We start from the raw sequence: 6,378 nt of genomic DNA, 5'->3' as shown, positions 1-6,378 counted from the left end.
TCATTCACCCCTCTTTGCTAAGTACTTTCCTCCATTTCTTACCACCAGAGCACCATTGCTAAGACTTTAAAGCCTTAAAATGTCCAAGTAAACGTATTCCTGCTCACGAAAGGCTGTATCAACCGGGGACTTCCCGCTCTAATCTCACTGAATAAACATCCCAATCTGGAAACCGTCGACTCCTTGTGTCTCTGGAGATTACCAGCCACCCGAATTTCTGGTCCATCCGACCCAAGTCTTGTCTGTCCGGCTTAGGAATTCGGCACGAAATTCAGAGATCGGGATTTACCTCCAAATTGACCTTAAAGACCGTGGAAATGAGTTCTGGTGTGTCGAAATTCAACGGTCAAATTTTAATGGCAAGGGGTTTTTAGGTTCCAGTTCGCCATTTAGTTCCGGTTTGACAAAATCTAAGTAGCTAATTATGTATAGTACTGCCTTGAGTTCATGCTTTTCTCCTTTAAGATACGATGAAGAAGAGTCTCTTAAAGGAAAAGAGCCTTGAGAAATTGAAATTCGTGTTTTTTTGTATAATAAGGATAACGGTGAACGTAAAAGTGGTGGAAGTGTGTGTGTGGTAGGTGGTGCTTTTGTGTTGTTTGCTTCTTCATCCCAGTCTCTCTTTCTTTTTTGTGTTGTTACTCTCTTGTAACACTTCTAATCGTGGCACTTACATGACCTTATTGTGCGGCAAGTGCCAAAAAAACCCTTACTAAACGTGAAAGTGGCATTGAAAGTTTCGAAATGAAGAGAGATTTGTCGACAATTAACGTACGATGTACTGTATTAATATGCGCTATTTTTTTTTTTTTACAGTGTGTGTTCCTAAAGTGCAGGAATATTTAGAGAGCAATCTATGTGTCATGTGACAGTGTACAGACGAGGGGTCAAGCGTTTACAAGTATTAACGTAGCTAGCACCAATACAAAAATGTGAAGGCGTAATTACCTACGAGCAATGTTGATATCTCTGTATCATGGAAGTTCAGATAAATATGAGGGGCCTTCCTTGACAACTATTAAATATATTGATCTCTGTAGCTCCCCTGCAATTTGTATATAATATATGTATGATATATATATTGTATTATCTATAATATGATATAATTATAAAACAGCATATTTGCCTCGCTGTATATGTCACATATACAACCATTTATCCCAAGAATGAGTAAACAGAGACTGGTAATATACATGTATGCATTCGGAAAATGTGAAGCATTCCTTTCAAGAAGACATCCTTATAAAAGAAATAGGACAAATTAGCCAATAGCCTGTACTCTTTTGGCATACTATTGTAGATATAAACGTACTGTATACTCATTATCAATATACATAATATATACTTGTATCCAAAGTATCTCAAGAGGACTGTTATATGAAATGTGGAAATTCCAATCTAGACAGAAATGGTATAATGTCACTGTTGGAGACTACAAGAAAACTTAAATTAGTTACTAATAAACTTCTCTATCTAAAATTATAATATCTGGACTTTCACGTTCTCACCACATGTAAAAAAACAGCAGCTCCATGGAGTACTTGCAAATCGATGATAGAATACGTAGGCGTTCCTGTAAAATATATTTAAGACTATTTCCATTACTCGGTTTCATTACTCAGATTCCATCACTCGGTTCCATAACTCGATTTTTATTCCTCGGTTTTATTTCCCCCAAAAAGGGTCATTTGAACCATTGTTAAGTCGCATTCTTATTCCATCTCCTTTGGGTAAGCTCACTTGGCCTTTAACTGCCAAGAATGTATTTGATATTACATAATGTGTCTTCTTATGTAAGTCAATTACGTCGTGTATGCTCGCGGCAGGTTTCACGTATCTGGGTCGCAGCATTCTTTGTCCGGACTGACTTGACGCTTTTACTCCCGTTGGTCTAAAATTTTCATAACACTCTTTGTTTTCGTGAGCACTGGAAAGGTCAGACGTATTTGGCTTTACCGCCATTATTCAATTCGGATTGATTTTTTTTTAGGCAAACATCAAGTTTCATTAGGTGTATTAAGGTCGGAGTCGGAAATGGTAACCCTAGCATTATGCGGGGCTTTAGTGGAGGCGACCATGGGTTCGAATCTCCAAAGGGGAGTTTTAAATTAGGGTTGTTTATTGTGATGTCTAAAAAAAATCTCAACATTAACACCATTGCAAAAAACAGCAGCAACAACAGCAACAACAAGAATAAGAACAACTACTATAACTACACAACAGCAATAGCAACACCGACAACAACAGAACATCAACAGCAGCAACAACAAGAGTAACAACAGCAGCAGCAACAAGAACAACAATATCAACAAAAACCATGAAAATTGCAACGGTATTAATTGCAGGAATTATGTACGACACCAAAAATCCAGGACGAAAAAGTGAGGTGAAAAAACAGCAATCTATACAAATACAGTGAATTTTACCAAAACAAAGACATGACTCATCCGTGTAGAGATTTTAACCGTTTTTGTTCAGTATTTCAGGAAAATCAGCTCAGGCCAAAAAGGTTGCAATGTTAAATAGAAAAATTGATGCGGGCCCTTTTTTCAAACTGATATTATACTTTTTCACGAACTGAAATTATTCTCTTTTGCAAATTGAAGTGATTGACATTTAATTTACCTACTGAAGCAATCCTACCCCACTAACTGAACTGACCCTGTTTCGCAAACGGTAACAATTCTTTACAGCAAACCGAAGGCATTCTTTTCAGCGAGCAGTCAATTTACTTTTGTGAGTGTTCATGACTCTCAAACCACTCCCAGAGATCGAAGTTAATCGGAAGTTACGCCCACTGAACAACTCTACAGCGTTGAGAAGGGTGTCAATTACATAATAGACCGTACAGACCAGTTTATTACGTTTGTCAGCACAGGAGAAAGTCTGGAATCTTCGTATTTGCAATTATAGATGATTTATAGATATATGACCCGGTTCGGCTCAATTTGGATAACTTTTGAAGCCTGTCACTTCGACCCTGCCAGTCTTGTATCGACCGGGGGGTTTTTTCTTTTCAAAATGTAAGTCTTTTTACACTCCCGTATCACACCCTTCATTGACACAATTTAGGTCATTTAAGAGACGGGCTTCCAACCGTGACTGTCAGGACCACCCCGGGCTAAAAGGGATTCAACATCTGAACAGAAAACAGTAACAACAGCATCAACAACAGAACAGCAACAGCATCAACAACAAGAGTAACAACAACAACAGCAACTAGAACAACAATATCAACAAAGACTAAGAAAATTGCAACGGTATTGTTTGCAGAAATTGTGTACGACACCAAAAATCCAGGACTAAAAATTGAGGTAAAAAAAAACCCAGTAATCTATACAAATACAGTGAATGTTACCAAAACAAAGACATGACTGACTCAACCGTGTAGAGATTTGAAGCTTGCCCTTTTATGAGATAAAAATGTTCTTCCTATTCGAGAATCGAACTAGGGTGTCCTGCCTAACCGCTTCACCATAGAAGCCAGTACAATCATCATCATCTGCCTCTTTTCCCTGATATTGGGTAAAGGCCGCCCTAGAAGGGCTCTCCATCTCGCTGACTTAGATTTACAAAGTTCTAAATGTCATTTTTGGCCGTTTTGAGTTACTTAGGACATGAGGTCAGAAACCAAATGTTATAACTGTTCTATCAAGATATTCAAAGAATTGTATTCGAAAAGCTTGATATGAGAAACTCAACATTTTTCACGTTAAATTTCTCAAATATCGGTACTCAGCTGATAGAACTTTGCAATTCTAAGGTAGCAATCTGTCTCTGTTCTGGACAGTCTGGAATACAGTAGAAGGACGAAAATATTCCTTAAAATTTTCCTAACACAAGAACAGAACTCAAGTCATTTGCTAACCATCAGACCGCAGATAGTTGTAAGGCAAAGCTGACACTCGGGACCGTAACGAAACAGAGGTCAACTCCATCAATAAGCCATCGTACATCACAAGTTTTAAGACGGGCGTGCCTTACAGGAAGTAATCCTGAAGGTGTAACCTGCTCCTGATGGTCATATTGATTCTTCCGGGCAGAAGGCAACGAGGAGGTACGGTTTGGTCGAGCCATTGTCAGCGCATTCACCACAGAGATTAATTATTCTTAACATAATGATAACATGCATACCGAAGGGCTGTGCTTTGTGGCCATTTTCCGATAAGCGATCTTAAGCTGATACCGCCAACGTTACTGGTTTAGTGGTTAAGCACTTCACCGTCGTACACTGAAAACATGAGCTCGATTTCCGTGCGGGGAGAATTTGTTCGAGTATCTCCGTCTTTCTGCTGAAAAGTTGTATCCCTCTAAACTTGGGTTGGCCCTGACAGACAGAGTTGAAGCCTGCCTCCTAAATGATTTAAATTGTGTCGAAAGGCCATAACTAGCTTACAATTGTTTAAAAAGAAGATACCAATCGCTTGGTGGCTATAATATCGCGGGCGCCACCTTTCTTGACGTGGTACGCATTGACATTTGTAAAGTGTTTTTGTAGTTGCATCACACCCCCATCGACATCATTATAGATCATATAAGAGGCAGGCTGCTTCAACCCTGCCTTTCAAGGCCAACATAGCCTGAGAGGGAAACAACATTCCAGTACATAGATGGAGATATCTATTAATGCGGTATGTGTTAGGCTTTGTGCGTGTGTTGAGAGTGATACAATGTCCCAGAACACAGACGGAGATATCTAATAATGCGATGTGCATCGGGCTGTGTGTGTGCGTGAGCGTACATTTGCATGTATGTTCGTGTTTGCCTAAGGACATGATTTATGTGTTTGATAAAGGCCCATTACCAATACATTCATTCTAAAGTTACACTATATCACTGCAATATGCTACAGAATAATTTCATAACTGAGACAAATGAGACTCTCTACACTTTTGTCATATCGTTTCAATCTACATGTATAAATAACCCTCCTTGCAGACTACACATACTTCGTATACATTTAATTTTTTAACACTGTTTGAGAAAATGGGCATGGTAACGAAGGGGAAAGGCGGGTTGGGGGGGGGGAGATGGTGTATCTAAATTTGCCTTTTTTATGCGAGAGGTTCTGGCTGCCTATAGGAAAGTGGCTAGAAATGGAGGCGGGGTACGATTCCGGTGTATAGAACCCTTTGTACAATCGACCACATGTAGGAAAACATTACGTGCTAATGGCTTTTCTAGTCTTACATCAGTACTGGCCTTGGGCTGCATGCGAGGTTCTCAAAATCTTCATTCCCCTTGTGTATTAAGTAGCTCCCGATATTAATTTGGTACATCTAATCTTTAAAAAAATGTGAAACCTTTCAGATTGAAAGCGTTTTGCAACACTTTAAACGTTATTTAAGAGAAGGGACCTCCGAATGTAACACCCATTTTTTATATGACCGATCCAAAGTGAAAATTTCGTGTACATTCCCTTTCCCAAGGACACAGCATCGGGCCGAGCAGAGCCTCAAACCCCAGAACCCACAATCTCACGATTATTAGTCCGGTAGGCCAACAACTAGAATACCACGCTGGACAGCAAATTCTTTACTCCGGAGTTCCAGAATTCTTGAACAAAAGCACATAATTATATTGAGAGCGCCTGACCCCTGTGCCCGGTAAGTGCCTGTGGCAGTGTATCTTCTTTTTGACGCCGTGGATCGATGGCATGTGAAGCGGGAGATGACCAGGCTTTGTGCCTGAAGACGGGTAGACTCACGGTCGACTAGTCCGGTGTGCATGATCGGGTCGGGTGAGAAAATCGCGCTTCCTTACTGCACACACTTTTCGTCCACATTCAACACTACTTAGATCGCTTAGGAGAGGGGCTGTTTCAGCCCTGCCTGTCAGCCTCAATCTGGGCTGAGATAGATACATCGTACCAGCAGAAAGGCGGAGAAACTTGATAGAGATCCCTCCTTTCCACACACACATACACATACACACACACACACACACACACACATATACACACACACACACACACACACACACACACACAAACGCACATGAGAACCGAATTCGGGTCTTTGGTCTTTTGTGTGCGACGGCGACAATCCTGCAGCCCCACGGACATCGGTACAGACAAATGAAATGGACATTAAAACCTGCAGACAAACAGAAAGGCAGACAGACAGAATGAAAAATGAACTGATAAAGAGAGACGGGCATAACTAAGATAGACGGAGATACTCGACAAAAATTCTCCACAAACAAGAATCAAACATAATATTATGACTCCTGCATGCAACGCCAAAGTAATTAACTGCTACACCACAGACGACGGTTACATTACCCTGTGCACATAACACATTTAAGATTCAATTGAGCTTAGCCAATCTTTGAACTCTTGATTTTGTTAATAAGATGTTCGTGCTCTACCGATCTGGT

The sequence above is a fragment of the Aplysia californica genome, unplaced genomic scaffold, assembly GCF_000002075.1.
Source record: "Aplysia californica isolate F4 #8 unplaced genomic scaffold, AplCal3.0 scaffold00011, whole genome shotgun sequence".
In the NCBI taxonomy this organism is placed as follows: domain Eukaryota; kingdom Metazoa; phylum Mollusca; class Gastropoda; order Aplysiida; family Aplysiidae; genus Aplysia; species Aplysia californica.
The sequence above is the reverse complement of the archived record's forward strand: the minus strand, read 5'-3'. Positions refer to the sequence as shown.